The 19436-nt window shown below is 46.7% G+C and overlaps 1 long non-coding RNA gene across 1 annotated transcript; it reads right to left on the bottom strand.

Annotated features, from left to right (window-relative positions):
* Positions 1–5606: 5606 nt before the first annotated feature.
* Positions 5607–15757, bottom strand: LOC145720948 (uncharacterized). Its single transcript, XR_014144312.1, has 4 exons — positions 15408–15757; positions 14999–15294; positions 12204–12465; positions 5607–9567 (listed from the first exon to the last, which is right to left on the bottom strand). It is a non-coding gene; the product is annotated as an uncharacterized LOC145720948 (long non-coding RNA).
* Between the last annotated feature and the right edge of the window lie 3679 nt (positions 15758–19436).

Genomic DNA, 19436 nt, shown 5'->3' with positions numbered 1-19436 from the left:
AGGTCAAGACGTCACATCAGTGAACCAGAAGTCTGAAGTCTGTTTCACTGGGCTAAAGTCAAAGTATTGGTTCGCCTGGTTCCTTCTGGAGGTTCAGAGGAGAGAATCCATTTCCTTGCTTTTTTCAGCTCCTAGGGGCTGCCTGTATCCCAGTACGGCGGCCTCCAGCTCATCTTCAAAGCACATCACTCCAGGCTCCTCTCTGTGGTCAGCCTGCTTTCTCCTTGGCCAAAGTCAGATCTCCCTTTGTCTCCCTCTTACAAAGACACTTGCGATTACATTTGGGGCCACCCAGATAATCCAGGATAACCTCTCATCTCAAGACACTTAACTTAATCACACCTGCAAAGTATCCTTGGCCATATGAGGTAATATTCAGATTTTGGTGATTAGGATGTGGACATCTTTGAGGACACATCTGCCCTCCGGGTTCTGCTCAAATTTTGTTTTTCTCCTCTAAGAGGCATCCCTGATCACCCAGGCTGTGTTCAGGGGGCAGACTCCCTCATGAAGCATGTCACACTCCAGATTATAATTGCCTTTTTCGTCTCCCTTCTCTCAACTGTCGGCTGCTTTAGGGCTGGGATCTCAGTCACCTTTTTCCGTTTAGTGTCCTCAAAGTGTTGCACCTGATGTAAGCTCAGTATATGTTTGCAGGGATAAAAGTGCCCCTCTGGCTGACAACTCGAGGATGAACAGGCCTGATGAAGTGGGCCCAAAGGTCCCCTGGTCAGGATGATGAAGGGACCTGAAGAAAGCAGGGCTGTAGCTAGGCCTGTTGGTTGGACAGGTCACATATAATGCCCAGGAGGTGCATCCCTTGTGTTCGGATTCTAGAGCTTTCCATAGAGTGTACAACAGCCCAGCAGCAATAGGCCTGGGCTCTTCAGGTCACATGCACTGCTCGCTGCAGCTTTCTTGTTGCTCTGACCCCAGGGACGTGGCCCTTGGGAACAGGTACTCAGAGTTCAACTTCACTACACCTCTGTGGTGGTCTGTGACTGGCTCGTTTAGACATTGATTAACTTTTCAGGGAACCACAATCATTTGGCAAATTCCATCCACCTACCAGGCAAGATATAAACATGAGCAAATATTAACCTAGACACGCAGCTCGCAGCCACGGCCACATATTGGCAGTGCCAGCCTGCCCCTGCGTCCGGGGAGCTGCTCGGTTGAAGGGAGTGAAGCTGACAGTTCCGTGCTTTCAGTTTACGCCAACAGATATGGGAATGTGACCCCTGGAATGTGGACTCATACATGGGGCAAGGTTTACGTATCAGCAAGAAACACAAACGCACACACACCCCCCCAAGGCTATATTATATCGCAGCTGCAAGTGTTTATTTCTGACAAGGCTAACCTAGTTTTAATTATTTATGCTAAAACTTAAAAGCCACTCAAAATGCCCTGCAGAACTGGGGGTCGGGGGGTGCAAAGGGAAAGAAGTCTTGGTAACCTGAGACCTTGCTGGGGCAGGCACCCTGCCCTTAGCTCCTCCGGGCAGCAAGCTGAGGCTGTCTACTGGTGCGCTCTTTCGATGTGTGACTGAGGTAGTGTGGGTGGAAGAGGCGTCTGTGAGTTTCTTTTGGATGGTTAAGGGCGGAGACAGGGCTGGGGAGTCTGGTCAACTCTCAAAAAGCATACACCTCTTTGAGACTGCAAAGGCCGAGCAAGTGTAGGACCGACCACCCCCTCCGTGGAGGCCACCAGGCCACTTTGGCTGTCCCTACCCCCTGAGGTATCTGGGGCTGGTGGCTGGACACTCTGGAACTCATGGTCAAAACACCGGTCCGATTGGAAACACTAAAATCTTCATTCCTCCAGCTGACAGGCCCTATCTGACCTTTCTAGAGAGTTCAGAGGACATTCTCTTTATGTCCATAAGAGGATCCTTTCCACCCTTGCCTGTCCTCTCTCCCTTCCCCCTGCTCTGCATCTTTCAACTACTCCTTTACTCTTTTACCTTGTCCATCTGGAGACGTGCACTTATCAGCATCCTGGGCATGGGAGAAGATGAGCACAAGAGAGGGACCTTAAAATGAATAAGAACTTGCATTTGATTCTGACATGTCACATACCTAGTGCCAATTATAAAACCGAGATTCCTTTTCCTTATCATCAACTCTGACTTGACAGTTTAGGGTCATGACTAAAAGCGTGGATTTTGGAGCCAGACAGACCAGGGTTAGTGGTGGTCCTGCCATTTATAAGCTGAATGCCCTTGAGCAAGTTGTCTGTCCAACTGCTCCTTCATTTCCCTGTCTGCAAAATGAAATAACAGGGATACCCACCTCACAGGGTTGTTATGGGAACGAAATGAGACTAGGCATGTAAGAGGCTTAACAATTCCTTGTATATGTAGCGAGTGATTGATAAACATTAGCTATTGCTACTATTGGCCATGATAGGATTGTGGGTAATATAAGAGCAACATATAGAACCTTTGGTTAGAGAATGCTGGAGAATCAACCACTGTGTCATCTCTGTCTTATATTCAGGGTAGTTGGAAGTATTATGGAGGGTGGGAAACTTTTCCAAGAGGTCATGGGAGGTAAGGTCATGTAGGATGGAATTCGAAAAGCCCACTCCCAAATACCTCCAGGATCTCTAAGTGAATGAGGAGAATCACATCTTGATGGTGCATTGCTTTTTTGAGAATCTACTCCCCCCGACCCGGGCCAACCCAAAGAATTTCAACAGAAACTGTCATAAGTAAGTTTAGTGCCAGAGGAAGAATGTTGAGCCACCCACTAGGGAGGGGCTGGGCCTTCCAGCTTCATATTACAGGTCTGAGAAAAACAGAAAATGATTCCGCGACCGCTTTAACTCACTGAGCCAGCAGCCTACTGGGGTCAAAAGCTACTTCCCACGGGTATCAGGCCAGAACCTTGCAAGAAGGAACTACCCAGGGCTGAAGTAACCACAAATGGATCCAATTGGTTTTTGTGGTGGGTAATGTTTGTTTAACATTATGTCGAGATGTCTAGATTGCAAGACACGTATGTTGGCATCAGAAAGTGTTTATAAAATTCTTATTTGAACTCCATACTGGGTTAGGTACTGGGATAAATCAAACTGAAACCAAATTGTTGGCCCCACCCTTGTAAAGAAGGGCTGGAATTGGTCCTGGGTTTCAAAAAAGTGGACAAGAAACCAAAAGAAAGGAATCATATGAGCAAGGAGGACTTGCCTGACAGTCTCAGCTGTTTTCCTGTTCCAGGAAAAAGGCTAAGTTGTAGACATGGGCAAAGTAATCGGGGACTTTATTAAGATCTGATTTCCTAGGTTAGCCCAAGATAGTGAGAAAGCCCCCTCCCTGGGAACATTTGGCTATTTTCCATTGCTGGGCATTTACTGATATGCTTGGCTCAACAACCTCCCTGTGAGGATGGGAGGTGAATGCCTCCCCCCCCCCCCAAAAAATGGGCTCAGCTGTGCTGGGTTACTTTTTCTTCGCTTGTCTACTAAACTTAAGCATTAATATCCTCTATTCAGCAATAACTTCCTGTTCTGGCAAAGAAGTGGAAATTGTTGTGGGGGTTTTTTTGTTTATATTTTTAAAGATTTATTTATTTTAGAAGGGGGAGAGGGAGAGAGCATGAGCACGCAGGGGAGAAGGACAGAAGGAGAGGGAGAGAGAGTCCCAAGCAGACTCGAGCTAAGCACTGAACCTGATGCGGAGCTTGATCTCATGATCCTGAGATCACGGACTGAGCTGAAACCAAAGAGAAGGTCGCTTAACCGACTGAGCCACTCAAGCACCCCAGAAATGGAAATTGTTTTCATGGGGTTTTTGTTTGTTTGTTTTCTGGGTTGTATTTTATTTATTTATTTATTTACCCAGTGTTGGCTATAAATTCAGGTTTGTATTTTCAGGTTTGACTTTGGGTAGCGGGACAGAACACAATTAGACCTGGCCAAGAGCTCTAGTATGGAAACAGCTTAGGCCAACATCCACTTCATTTCTGGGTTCTCAGTGCTCTGCCCAAAGTAGGGAAATGTCCATAAATGTCATACTTGTGAAAAAAGGAGGTATAGATAAGATACTTTCAAATAGGGGCCTCTATTAGTTAACTTAACCTCAACAAAGCCTAGCTTACATCTAGGCCTTAGAACAACGACAAAAAGCTTCTCCACATATATACAAATACTATAAAATATATACATCTGTGCTTACATATTCATGGAAAATCAAGTAATTAGAACATTCTTAATATTGATTATTTCTAGAGAATGGATTCAGGAAATGGAGAAGGTAGTTCAGATTTTACTTGGTATTTTTTTTACTTTTTCTTTTTCCTGATGACTTTAACTGCCATTTCCCACAGCATTACTATCATAATAAAAAAAATTTTTTTAAGGAAAAAAAAGGTTTTTCCACACACAGTATTTTTGAAGCATCTGAAAAATCACTTATTCACAGCTTACTGTAACAGAGCTCTATGACTGAGAGTCTGTTATCTTTAAAATAGTCTCTAAATTGCTTTCTTCCTTTGATGGATAAGAGGTGAAGGATTGGAAATTAGGCGAGATTCCATCTCACTACCCACCCCCCTCCACTTCTCACCAGTGTTTAAACTATTCAGGCAAACTTGCTTCGGCAAACAGAAGATAAGTCTGAAATAGCTGATGTAATGGTGACCAAGTTTTTCCTTCTGGCGAATTAAAACAAATGATTTTGCTGTCAAACCTTTACCACTTGGCAATCCAGAACTTTTCCATCAAAGAAACTGCAAAATTGGGTCCACTTGGAGTGACACAAGAGAACAGAATATTTGACCAAAAAGATAAGATAGAAGAGTGAGTCTTTGCATTCTATTGAATGAGTGCACAGAATATTTTCTAGAGATACTAGGTTTTAAAAGTTTGCATTTGGGGCATGATGGGGCATGTCAGGGTATAAGACTAGAGAATAATATTCTAGAAACAGTGACTGTCACTGGGTTGTGTAAGTTCTCATAGTGCCTCCCATTGAGCCTCGAGTAGGTGCTGTAAGACTCAAAGGGGGAACTAGATATTTGGGGATGACAATCATCTTTGACTATTTGCTTCCATATACAGACATTGGAGGAGTCCCAGAAACCCTCTGGTGGATCAGATACAGAACACTCAGTGGTTAGTGCTGTAGGCTCTGGTGTCAGCTGGACTGGGTTGGAATCTTGGTGCCACCATCCACTAGCAAATAATTTAATGTTTCACTTTCTTCATTTGTCAACTGGAGATTATTATATGGCTTACATCCTTCAAAGGCCTTGAAAGAGAAATGTGATGATGCAGGCAAACATTTTAGCATGGTATCAGCCAGAGACTAAAAATTCTCTGACCTGTGACTCTATACAATCCCTTGAAAACCATGTACAGGAGGGTGGCATCCTTGGGAGGCTTATGTTTAGTTTATATAGGTGTTAAAGACCAGGCTGGCCAAAGACCAGGCTGACTGTTAAAGACCAGGCTGACTAAAGTTGTCAATATGCACATTGCCCCTTCATTGTCTTTAAAGATGAGGTGCTTTTCAGATAGTAGAGATTTGGGGGTTTGGCAGGCTGCCTCAAAAAAATATTTCAAGTGCCAACAAATTTTAATTAGTGGGTGGTGCCAATAAATTTTAATTAGTGAATGGTACCAAAAATATCACAGAGGTAAATCAGTCTTCTCTGCTGTGGTTTCACACTGGGTAGCCTACCATAGCTATAGGCTTCTAGAGTAGGCAGATAGAAATATTTCGTGTGTGTGAAATTCTCAAGACATACCAAATTTCCAAAGTTGTATTGTCTATTCCTACCAGAGTATGTTTTAGGCCCATTATCTGGTAGAAAGTTTGCAGTATAAAAAAATTCTATCACTTATTCACAATTTGTTCAACAGTGATTTATGGAGAACCCCACCATGTGCCAAGAATGGTTCTAGGCGCTAGGATTATTCTGTGAGTGAACATAGCCCTGTCCTTGTGGAGTTTACATTCTGTAAATACTTCTGGTTGGAGACAAGCAGAAGTTAGCTAACTGGGCATTTCTTTGGATTCTATCATGGACTAGTGGTGAATTATCCAAGCAAGAAGGCCTCAAAGGCTCTGTGAACAGAATGATGGCCAGGCATTTGGAACCTGAATGGAAACCCCCAAAGTGGCTTCCTTGCAGGCAGCCATCCTAGAGGAGCCCTTGGCCCCTGTCTCCGGGAGCGAGGACTTGTGCCTCTTTGAAACCAGGCCAAGTGGTCAAATGGGGTTTACATACCACCTCTTCACCCATCCATTTCCTGCAAGGTGGCTGTTAGCTTGGCAATATGAGGGGAGAGGTCCAAGAGGAACGTAGGGGAGGCCTGGATCTTGTAGGCGGGAAAGACATTGGGGAGGGCCGAGGTTTGAGACGACAGTCTCCTGGTGCAGCTGCTGCGGCTAGCATGTCAGGGCTCCGAGTGTCCCTAGGAAGGGGTGATGAGTTAGCGGTCGGTTGCTGGGTCCCTCAGGACCCTCCACTGCCAACCACAGACGCTGATTCTGATAAGTGAGCAGAAAGGAGCTTATGGAAAGGAAATTGGCTAGCTCACAGAATTAGCCTGGAGAAGCAACCTCACAGAACAGCATTTGAATCCACGCTACGGACCCCCCGGGGTGGGGGGGGAGCTGCTGCTTGGTGGCCGCGCCACTGCCACCGAGGGGAAAGGCCACCAGCACTGCCACTCCACTGATAGTATTTCTGTCCCGTTTCTTCTAAAAGAAACCTCTGCCGCGCCCCTTGACAGGAAAATGGGTTTCACCCAAGAGCCTTTTCCTCTAAAGTTCTCACTTCTCGTCAAATGTAACTGTGATTCAGATGCCTGCACTCTAATTGCACAGGAGTTTGGGAACTGATTTTCTGGATTCTTCCTGATAAAAGCAGGACTCATAAAGCTGGAATTGCCCAAATAGAGCAAAGACGGGTTGAAAAGTTGCCAGGCGGCTAGGAAACATTGCAGTTATCTATTTCACTCAACCCCTGAGCTAAGCCAAGGCCAACCAACACCACAATGTGAAGCACAGTGTCAACTACAACAAGATTCTCTGCCTAACGTAATTCAGCTCCCTCTCGAGTAAGCCAAAATGACTCCTCTGCCTGAAATGGGTAAAACTCACACTCAAACAGGAGTAGGCCCTCAGAAGCGAAACAACAAAACAAAAAGACCCCACAAAAATAATTGTAGCCATCTTATCTTTTACTGGAGAAAACTGGCAAGCAGTGTTTATGGTATAAAATCTTCAGGGGGCATTAGTCCGGTAAATAAGGGATTATCAAGGACGCGATGGGTACCTCTACCTTCCAGCTAGCTCATCCCTTAGTCTCATGCAGGAGAGAGGAGCTATCCCAGAATCCTCTCTCCAGCCTCCTCTCAAGAGATAGAGACTTTGGATTCAGGGTATCACATCTCTGGGAACAGAGCTGCCTCCTCATAAGGGCTCAGGACACGGTTGTCCAGAGTATCATGTTGCGGGCCCTAAGCTGTGAGCACTGACTTCACTGTGTTGGGCAGCCCCTACCCAGCCAGAGAGTAGAGCTCCCTGTCAGGGCTCACAGCCTCCCAGTTTCTCTTCGCCTCCATTTCCCCCCTAAGCTACCCTCTGGAAGAGACCACAGTCAAGTGTGAGGGTCATTCATTCTTATCTGTTCTCCTTGGACTCCTGGCAGCCCTTGAAGTTCCCTCAGAGAGGGTGTCCTGTGACCGGGTGTGAGGATGCTGCCCGTAGTCTCTTGGGTACTGGCAGGGGATCTGGTACTAGAACTCGGTTCTCTACTCTCCCATGATGGCACCTCTTGTTCAAGGATACTTGCATTTAATAGAGGACAGAGACTTGAGCCAAAGGGTTGAGTCACCTCTTGTGCAATGTCGCTCACCTTTGAGCCCTCGTGCTGGGGATTGCTGCGAAACACAGCGTTCCCCCTGGAAGCCACGGGGAGGTAATGCAGCAGTGAGCAGAGCGGGCAGCCCCGGGGCGTCTCCACCTGCCTGAATGCCTGTTGCCCTCCACTCCCAGGGCTGGGGGAGGAAGGGAGCCCAGTGGAGGTTCTTCAGGAACTTCACTTTCCAGGTCTTCCCATCACGGGAAGGATGCGAAGGATGCCTCTCTTTCACTCCACACCTCCAGGGAAATGTCAGCCCTCTGTCCCACTGGCCAAGTTCAGTTCCTGTGACCATCTGAGCTTAGCAAAGCGTGTGCTAGAGGAGGGGAAATCTATGGGATTTCAAGCTTCCTCCTGTCTAAAATGAGGGAGTGGTACTACATGATCTTTAAAGCTCTCCTGGGCCAGGCTCTGCGACCCGGGAAAAGGCTGGTGGCGGTGGGATGACCGTGGAGGAGACATGAACAGGCTGTGAGGAAAGGTTCAGTCAGAGCTCAGAGGCCTGGAGGCTGTGCGTGAATCTGAATTCCAGCCAGAACCTAACAGGAGACCAACAGTCCAGGCTCCAAGGCGTTCAGATGGCCGCGACGGTTGATTCATCGCAAGAGGAGGAGGCCGTGCTGAGAGTCTGGGCTTAGGGAAGTCTGCCTCCAAGCTGGCTGCACTCCTCTTGGTTTGTTCAGCATTTACAGAGCCAAGAACCAAGCACAGGTGCCGCCTCATCTTGGGAATCTGCCGGCCTTTCTCGTGGCTTTTCTACACCTGTTGCCCCAGATGTAGTCCTTGACCCTGTCCCTCAGCTGAACAAACGCGGCAAGCGTTGACTTGAATTTTCAAATAAGCTCCTCGATCTGACTGGAAGACTAATGCCAAACTCTGCAAAAATGTCTTATGACTCTACTGACTCTGGGGCCCCTGCAGTCCAGTCACAGAGTAAGGCCGTGCTACACGAAAGACAGTCCAGCCCCCACAGAGCAACTCTATTTAACTTCTGTCCTTTATTTGTGCTTCTTGACCATCGTGAAGGAGAGACATGTCCGGGCCACACTGCTCACAGTCCTCCTCTTCTCTTCCATCTGTTTCCTTCTTACCCCAAACATGCTCTAGCTTCTCTTTCTGCTGAAATGTTGGAGGAAACCCTCTCTAGTACCAGTCGGGGTACTTCCTTTCCTTTTCCCCTTTTTGCTCTCTGCACTACAACAGCTCCTAAGAGCTTCTGGCAACACAAAACCCTGGGGAGAGGCCACGGAGGGCGATGCTTACACACGAGGATGGTAGTTCTTGAACAGGATCCACTGTCTACTGAAGCAGATAAACATGCATTCAACACGCATTTGGGCCCACTTCTTTGGATCCACCTACTTCTCATTTTGCAAGATGCTTCTAAGTCCCTAAATTTGTTGTAGCACCTCAGGTAAAGACTAGAAGGAGGGGTGACATCTGGGGGACAGAGGTAGAAGAAATACAAATACCCATGAAAGAAAAGTGTGAGTTCTTGGTGGGAATTATCGGCGTGAAGAGGAAACAGGAGGAGAGACCAGAGTATCGATGGTATCGATTGCTGCGTCAGTCTGCACATCTGGGATTCTGAAGAAGGCTCAGTGAATAGTAACAGTAGTGCTAATATTTGCTGTGACGACTGGCCAAGTTCAGTTTCTGTGACCTGACGACTCTGCGAAGTAATATCCCCCTGGTGAAGAGAGGATTTGAAGTCAGAGAGGTTAAGCTACTTGCTGAAGGCCTCACCTGTTAGTAAGTGGTGGCATTTGGAATTGAACCTGAGCAGTCTGATTCAGAGACCATGCTTTTCACTTCTATGCGTGCTTTACTGTTTCCTCACAGAGAGGCTCCATTGGGGAGCGTGGAGAGAGAGAGAGAGACTCACAGGGACTCCAATGAGGCCACAGGCATGTGGGCAGGACTGGTGTTTTCTGCACAGAGAAAGTTAGGAGCTGGGGGAATCCCCCGTACCCTAAGGCCCATTGCTGTTTAGGAAATGTTACACGGCATGATCTTAGTCAGTATAGGCTAATGGGGCAATAACCAGCTCTGTATCCTAACAGCTGAACACAAAAGTTTATTTCCTGCTCCCATAAACTCTAACCAGACAGTCTCCTGCTCATGCAGCTCTGGGCTTTTCCTCCACGCAGTGACTCTGGGCCCCGGGCTCCTGCCCCTTAGAGCTCCTAGGTGGGAAGAAAGTGAGGGAAGACACGCTGGGTACTTAACCACCTCAGCCAGAAAATGTCACATCACTCAGGCTCATATTTCACTGGTCAGAATGAATCACCTGGGGAGGGTTGAGGGTCTCAGGAATGTAGACCCTGGCTGGTTAGCTGCATTTCAACAGCCACTATTCACTCTGGAAGGAGACCATGACTCTTCAGAGGTCACTAGCCATTTCTGTCCCAAACACACTTGAGAGAAAGTGTGGAGAGTGATATGATCTCCTGGAACATGCTGGTGAATGGCTCCTGAATGTTGGCATTGTATGGGCTGCACTGGAACTGGAATGCTCTAGAGCCTTAGATGGGGTGCTTCTCCTAAGGAGCGGGTCCAGGAAGTCAAGCCCATTCCCTAGGCACCTGCGGCCTGCTGAATCTTGGCCTAGGTGCTTAGACTGGAGTCTGCCCTCACATGTGGTTCAGTGTCCTGAATCTGACCCCAAAGGCAGCCTTGCCAGGGAACCGGTTTCTGAAAGCAAGACCAACCTTCCTGTGAGTTTAGCTAGAATCAGTCACATCAGGTCACATGACATAGTGAGGTTTTTAATAAGCTCCTACTGACAGGCTGCTCTTTGAATCCCAAGATCTAAATCCTCAGACTAAAGACATTTACAGAAAGAATTTGAATAAATGTGGCTGTCAGAAGGAAAGGGGGCCAGAAAAAAGGGTGGACAGATTCTGAGCCAAAAAAAAAAAAAAAAACCCTCACCAGCCTGTTCTCAGACTCAGATTTCAAATTCCGAGTTTTTATGTCTTTTTTTTTTTCCCCCAAATTGTCATTAATTATGGATTGTGTCTCCCGTGGAAGTTTGTTAATATTATTAGCTTTGGGGAGGGGTTTCCTGCTTCTTTGCCATATGCAACTGTTTATTTAGTCAGCTGGTTCTCATTTCCAAGTGCAGGTTCAATGGTCCAGCTAGAGGATAATGGGTCGAAATGTCTCCAACGAAACTTGAATAAATAAATAACTCTGCTTTTTGTTCTTCAGGAGTAGACGAATACAGTATTGAATCCACTGGGACTAACCTGGCCCCTCTTTAGGAAAATGCCCCTGGATGGAAAGAACAGTGGATTTGAAAACTTGAGTTGTAGATTTGCTGAAACGCCAGCGTTCTTTCTGTACATCTGACGCTTGGTACTTGGAAAACGGTCTATGACTACTCTTCAAAATACCCCTCAGAGGAAAACTGCAAAATTTCCCTTAGTTTCCAGATGAGGAAACAGGCTCTGGAAAGACAGTCATCTCTCCCGAGGTCACAGAAAGGGCACGAACTTGGAGATCGCAGGCCCCAATTTCTCACCCAATTTCTCACCCACTCTGGTCAATCCCACCTTCATGAGGCCACTTTTCCTACCAAACGGCCAAAAGAACTGAAGGGTGGGCTCACAGAGACCTAGTGAGTTGCTCTGAGACCTTTTAGAACAATTGTAGGAATTTCCACTTGAAATTGGTGCTCAGTGCCTTAGTCAGTGTTGAGCCTATAAGCTGTCACATTCAAAGCAACATTTTTCCTTTACTTGCAACCCTTCTTTCCCCACCAGCCTCGCTGCGCCCGCTTTATGCTCCTCTGGCCCCATTGCCCCTCCACTGTGACCCTCCTCCATCTCCGCCTGTTCCAGCGCTCCAGGATCCTCGGCTGTCCTCCTGCTGCCTCCTCCCCTCCACACGGCCTTTTCCGGGCGGCCCATTGCCCCCTCTGCACAAGCACAGCCAGTCTGAGCAGATGGGCTCGGGCAGACGGGGGCCTCGGGGCCCAAACCCTTGTGCGTGCCAGTGTGCAGGTGTGGGCCGGGCGGGGCCGGAACAGGCTCGGCTGCGCCAGTGGGTCAGGGGGCAGGCAGTCTAGCAGGGCGGAGGTCACGGCCGTGGGCTCGGGAACAGATAGATGGGACTCGGAACCGGAGGTGGTGTCAGAGGCAGCCAGAGAGCAGACACAGCTGTGTGTCGTGGAGAAGGGCACTCCGGACATGCAGTTGGAAAGCCCGCCTCCAGATCCTGCCCCTGACCATTTCCATCTGTGTGACCTTGGGACAAACTTCTCTGAACCTTGACTTCCTCATCTCTAAAACGGAGGGTACCCCAACATCAGCAAATACTTACGCAGCTCTTCAGGTATCCCCGATGGCACTCTGAGCACTTTGCGTACATGAATATACTTATTCCTGACACTGGCGCTCTGGAGTGTGTACTTTCATGAGGCTTACTGTACAGTTACGGAAACAGAGGCACAGAGAGGTGGACCATCTTCCCCAAGGTCTCGTGGCTTGCGGAAGCTGAACTGGAATTTGAACCCACGCAGACTGACTCCATTCTCTCACCGAGTGACTGTGAGGTAATCTTCGTCAAGTTGCTAGCTCAGTGCCTGGCACAGAGTAAACACCCAATAAAGATTTAGAGATAAAGGAGGCTTGATGCGGGGGTGCAGGTGTGGATGGGGGTCAGGACAAGACCAGCAAAGGGAAGAGGCTGAGTAGCACATGTGGAGAGACAAGCCGGACTGAAGGGCAAGAGGTAAGCTTCAGAGACAGACCAAAGTGGGGATTTGGGTTTGAACTAGGCCCAAGGTCTCAGCTTAGCTGTCACTTCTTCCGGGAAGCCTTCCCTGATCTTGCATGACTGAATTAGGAGCTCTTCCTCTCTAGTGGATCCTTCGGCATGGGGACCAGGCTCCTGTGGAAATGCATGTACTGCCCTGTAATCACTCAGACTTGCTTATTCTCCCTACTGTGGGCTCAGCAGTGACTTTGGCCTGCTCACCTGTGCACCCCAAGGGCCTGGCGTCCAACCTGACACATAGCCGGTCTCGAGAGCTCTACTTAGAAAAATGAAGGAATGAACAAACAGGCACAAAGGGTGTCTGAGCAAGCAGACTGACAATACTGTCTCTTGTCCAAGCATTTCGATTCGCACGGCAGTGAGGCCCGCTGAGAAGCCCACTCAGCCTTCATTCCCACTCCAGACCTGGGTAGGTCAGGGTGACATGACTGTGGGGTCTGTGGGGTATGTGGCCGAGGCAGCAAATAGCTACGAACAGCTAGGCTACCTCAGGGCCTGAGGGAGGACCCGCGAGCTGTCTATCTTTGGACTTCTATCTTCAGACTTCTCTGCCACCCCTGGCCCAGACAACCGTGTCCCAGGAGAGTGACCAGAGTAGCTGGGAATGGTCCTGGGGAGTCACCCTTCCAAGAGGGTTTACCTCATGTCTGGAGAGAGTACCTGAAATGCTCCTCTCAGCGGACTTTTTAAGTAGTTGCTTTTCTTACCGAGGCCCATCCCCCAAAAGGCAGCCACTGGGGCCACCCACCCCAGTCCCAACCCGGACACTCTGGGACCTCCTTCCTCATTAACACAAGCCCCTCCTGCTCCGTCCAAGCCTGGGGCTTGTGGAAGCAGCCCTCTCAGGGGAATCTCCATGGGAACCTCAGGGGGAATTCCAAGCACCACGGATCGCCTGCCATCTGAACTTGGCCTCTGTCACAGTTGCTCAAGACTGCGGGCACACTGATTGGGAGGCAGCACAAAACACTTGGTTTTCTTTCCCCAGCACTGTTGCCTGGGCCAACCCCCTGTGCTCAGAATTGCCTTATTGTATAAGCTGCAAGCAGGCCAAGATGGAATAGGTTTGGGCACAGAGTGTAAACTCAATGTATCATCACCTCCCGGGCCCGAGGTCAATTGTTACGGTTTGACTTTGCAGCTTCCATCAGGCCGTGCTCTTTCTTTTTTTTTTTTTTTTAAGATTTTATTTATTTGACAGAGAGAGACACAGTGAGAGAGGGAACACAAGCAGGGGGAGCGGGAGAGGGAGAAGCAGGCTTCCCGCTGAGCAGGGAGCCCGACGCGGGGCTCGATCCCAGGACCCTGGGATCACGACCTGAGCCAAAGGCAGACGCTTAACGACTGAGCCACCCAGGCACCCCAGGCCGTGCTCTTTCTACAGAGCAAGGCAAAGGCGTAGCTGCTAGAGCACTGCGCACAATTTCCAGACTTGGCCCTTCCCAGCTGGGAAAAGTCTGGACTTGGGGCTTGTACCTCCAACCTGCACTCTTCGCGCCTCCTTTTCTCGATGCACAATATAGCAGGAAACAGATCAAAACAGTCACTATGCCAGAGAGATCCAGAGATCTCTCTTGTTGGCAGAGATCAAGGGCCAGAGAGATCCAGAGATCTCTCTTGTTGGCAGAGATCAAGGGCTTCCTGATAATCTGTTCTCTGGAAAACACAGGGCAGGGAACGTTCCAGGCAGCCCTCCGATATCCCACAATAATGAACGTGCTCAGTAAAAGAAACAATGTGGCCAGGGGCTGACTGAGGCCGGCGGGGCGGGCGGGGGTGGGGGGAGGTGGTGGTGAGAGTGTGACACATCTCCACAGTGCTCTTGACCAGGTGGGGATCAGGCCAGGCTTGGATCAAGTGAGGATCCAGCCTGGATCCAGCCAGGCAGGGCAGCTGGCCTCCCAGGCATGACCTGAGGGCAGACGGGGCATCCCACTACTAAGCCTTAGAGCCCCGTCCCGGTTCTACTCCCAAGACCTGAGCGGGTCACTGACCTAAGGAATTGGAGGGGACAGTATCTGCTCTGCCTCTCAGGGCGGTCACGAGGTTTCAGCTTAGTGACCGTCACAGCTCCTAAGCTCCTGTTTCTTCGCTCTAAATGCCCCTCTGCTCTGTGACGCTGGGGACTCTGCAAACCACGGTTGTCCTTTGCCCGCTGCTGCCGGCCAGATGAGTAGTAGCGGCAGGACCAGGGTGCGATAAGCAAGGCCCCTTCGGTGCAAACTTGAAGGGGCCACTCACTCTGCCAAGCACCGTGCACCTGCGTGACCCTCCAGAAAGGCCTGCAGAGACCCGGACTACGTGCTGTTCCCTACCACCTGTGATTTACAAGCACGTACCTCCGGCTCGCGTACGGAGTGCCAACCTCCTGTACGTTCCCTGGTATTTGTTTTAATGACTTAGTTGTTGTTGTTGTTTTTCTTCTTTGCCTTCCAATGACAAAAGACAAGCTGCTTTTCATCCGTGAGGGAGCATTCAGGGCTTCAGTATGGCTGCGGACATTCCTGAGGGTCGTGGGGCTGGGGAAGTCCTCGCTTCCTGTCTCTGGAGGAGTTGAGCCTTGGCTTGAAAGGAGGGCAAGAGGCTTCTCTTGTTGTCAGTGGTGTCCACGTGCCCACATCTGGCCTACGCTGGTCTGCCAGAGGAAAACAAGCAGAGTGAAGGACAGATGAGCAGTCAGCAAGGACGGGCTTGGAAGAAGGAAGGAAAGGAAGTCCAAATTGCTATGAACAACAAAAAAAGAGTCACCTGGAGTTCAGAGGAGTTGTCTTGCCAAGAGCAATCAGCCATCCATGTGGGCATTATTATCCCCAGTTTCCATGAAACCATGATTCCATCTGGTTTAAGGAAAACAAAATCTATAGTGTTTAATGATTTGTTCCCATAATAACACTAAATGAGCAAACAACATCTTTCTCGCTCTGTTTGGAGAAAAATATAAACCATTCTCATGGAGTGATGTTTAAATATGAAACTCACTCTGATTCACCTCTGCCTCCGTCACCCCCAGACCTATTGCTCTAACCAGTATTGACATAACAGATGCCAAATCATTAAGCTGTTGATATCATGTTCTGGGGCATCTTGGTTACAACAGTGCCATGATCTTTGTGTCTGTATTCCACCTGAGGCCTAACTCGGGCTAGCCAAATCCCACAGACGGCAACATAGGGCCAGAGACTAGAGCACGCAGTGGATGATTTTCCATGCAAGGAAATGATAGAAACAGACCAAACCTAATAGCTTTCAGAAAGGTTCCTTATCTACACTTGTAATTTAGGAATATATTCTTTTTGTCAGTAGTCCTGTATTAGTTTGCTATGACCTCTGTAGCAAGTACCACAGGTTAAGTGGTTTAAACAACAGAAATTAAATTTTCACGGGGCGCCTGGGTGGCTCAGTTAGTGAAGTGTCTGCCTTTGGCTCAGGTCATGATCCCAGGGTCCTGGGATCGAGTCCCACATCGGGCTCCCTGCTCAGTGGAGAATCTGCTTCTCCCTCTCCCTCTGTGCTCTCTCTCTCGCTCTCTCTCAAATAAATAAATAAAATCTTAAAAAAAAAAGAAATTAAATTTTCACAATTCTTAAGGCTAAAAGTCTAAGATCAAGGTGTCAGCAGGGTTGGTTTCTACTGAAAGTTTCTTTTCTTGTCTTGCAAATGGCCACATCCTCCCTACATCTTCATGTGGCCTTTCCTCTGTGTGTTTATAACCTAATCTCTTCTTTTTTTTTTTAAATGATTTTATTTATTTATTTGACAGAGAGAGACACAGCGAGAGAGGGAACACAAGCAAGGGGGAGTGGGAGAGGGAGAAGCGGGCTTCCCGCTGAGCAGGGAGCCTGATGCGGGGCTCGATCCCAGGACCCTGGGATCATGACCTGGGCCGAAGGCAGACGCTCAACGGACTGAGCCACCCAGGCGCCCCTAACCTAATCTCTTCTTGTAAGGATTCCAGTCATACTGGACTAGGGCCCACCCATGTGGCCTCCTTTTGCCTTCCTTACCTCTTGGAAGACCCTATCTAGAAATACACTAACATTCTCAGGTACTGGGGGCTAGGACTTCAACATATGAATCTGGGGGTGGGCGGACACAATTCAGCCCATGACAAATACTTGGGATGATAATTGCAGTTAGAGCTAACGTTTCCTGTAGTGTTTGGAACTGTAATAAACACTCAACTTGAATCTAATCCTTAAAAACAGTTTTATATGGTAGATGTCATCACTGTTCTCATTTTACAAATTAGTGACAAAGGCTTTAAGAGGTTGAGTGACTTGCCCAATGTTACATTACTAGGAAGTACGGAATCAGAAGTATGAAGTAAGACATAATGTGAACTCAGGTCTGCCATCTCCAAAGAAATCCAACTTTCAGAACATCCTGAAACTATTTCCCTTTCCAGAATATTAATGAAAACAATTTACTAACCCTTAGCACATATATACATTGAAGAGAATAAGGTGAAATATCTTTGGAAGAAAAATAGTGTCTTGGGTATGTCAAATTGTGAAGGAAAATATGATATATGCCATTTCTGGATAATAACTGGTTTCACAATTGAGAAGTATTTTAAAGACTAAGCTAAAGGGGGAAAAAAAGAGCAATGAACAATTAAACTTTATTTGTTGATGTTCTTGGCATTGCATTCAAAAACAAATCCATTTTGGAGAAAACCCCAGATCTCAAGAACATATTTTGTACTATGAAATTTGAACCTTACACAAAGATAAGAACAAGAGCTAAATCAAATAGGTAAGAAACATCTATGTTTATTTTTCTCTACTTGAAATATTAAATCACATCTATCTCTACACCTATCTCAATATTATCTGGTCTAACTCTTTCATTATCCTTGCCAATCTCAAGATTCCTATTTATCGTAATTTACTTTAAAAAGTTTATCAGTGTAAGGAAGACATGTGCTGTAATGAGCACTGGGTATTATATAAGACTGATGAATCACTGACCTCTACCTCTGAAACCAATAATACATTATATGTTAACTAATTGAATTTAAATTTAAAAAAAGTTTATCAATGATCCAACTGTGTCATTTTTAACATTAATATCTATTTTACCTGTTTTTTCTTCTGTCCTGCTACCTGACCCATCCTAGCTGGATATTAGTTAGCTAATCTTTTTTTTTTTTAAAGATTTCTTTCTTTCTTTATTTATTTGAGAGAGAGAGAGCGCATGAGTGGGGTGAGGGGCGGAGGGAGAAGCAGACTCCCTGCTGAGCAGGGAGCCCGATACAGGGCTCAGTCCTGGAACTCCGGGATCATGACCTGAGCAGAAGGCAGATGCTTAACCAACCATGCCACCCAGGTGCCCCTTAGCTAACTAATCTTAACAGGAAATGAGTACCTACGATCTGAAATGATTCATGAACTAAATATTTCGAACTTTCCAGATAAACCCAAATTGAGCTTCGTCCAAAATGTTAGCACCACTCAGCAAATGTGGCTGGTATTTGACTTAACTAGTTAACGTTAGCCATAGTTCTGTAATTAGCAGCAATGAATATGCCATTATCTTTGCCAAAAAAAAGTATACATCCAACATCTCTTGTACATTGTTTTGTCAAAGTTACTATAAAAAGTTGGAGAGATTTAGTTTTATGCCCCTAAGAGGCAATAGAGGCAATAACTTAAGATCAATAGTCTACCTTGTATATATTCTGGTTAAAAACTGGAACTGGCACAAATTGATATTAACCTCCTAACTTTGAATTTATCCACAAAAAGTGTCTAAAGAGTGAAATAGAGAAAAAACACTAATTCCAAAACCCAAGCCTTCAACCTGATTTGAACATAAATCCACTTAATGTTGAGTTCCTGAATACATAATGCACAGTAGCTAATAAAAACATCTGATAGAAGGATTAAGTGACCCAAGTCCATAGCGGCTACATTGAGACTTTAACTGCAACAGACATTAATCAACAAACCCTATGAGGAAAAATAGTCCCTTTGTAATAAAATCAATATTGCTTTTTAAAATCATAAATAATGCAAAGCAGGGCCAATGTCAACAGTAGTTTACCACAAAGATACACAGGTTCACAATTTTACACAACAAAAATACCATCCTATGCCCAGTTTCTATCAGTAGGGGAAAGGGATATGTTGCTGTTGGCTCTATTTTCGGGACAAACTGGGAGGTAAGCTGCATATATCCCATTTACTCTCCAGCATGGAGAACCAACCCCCTGCCTCCTCAAGCACATTCTAATCTCCAAACCTTCCTCCCTTGCTTTAACTTCTCCCTCTACACATTATAATTCTCAAACACTCATTATATTCCCCTCAGCACTTGAGGTTACCTTATTATCTCTTTCTTGCCATACTGTGAGCTCTAGGAAGGCAGGTGACAAATGTTTTAACTTTCCTAGCTACTTAGTCTTGTCTAGCAGTCATTCCAGAAATGCTTGTTCAATAAATGAATGAATTATAAATTAGTCTCTCTTTAAACCATGTGCAATCCCCGCAATCTGATATAGGATAAATCTTTATGCCCACATAGGATTTCTTTCCCTGGTAATAATATTTCTAATGACAAACTATGTCTTTAAAATGCATTGTTTTTGTTGCTAGTATGATCACAGTACACATTCAGCTACTTTGCTAAATATTAAACTGACTTGTTTATTAACTAAAGTTAAATATTTTCAGTAATCCAAAGTGACCAAATCTCTGTAGTATATAAAGAAATGTACTCAAAGAACAAATATTCTTTTTAACTCTTCCAAGAAGAGAATGTGGGGGGACACTGAAT

The sequence above is a fragment of the Leptonychotes weddellii genome, chromosome 4 (genome assembly GCF_054177405.1).
Source record: "Leptonychotes weddellii isolate Sample4059 chromosome 4, ASM5417740v2, whole genome shotgun sequence".
NCBI lineage: Eukaryota > Metazoa > Chordata > Mammalia > Carnivora > Phocidae > Leptonychotes > Leptonychotes weddellii.
Note: the sequence above shows the minus strand (reverse complement) of the source record. Positions and strands in the feature narration are given on the sequence as shown.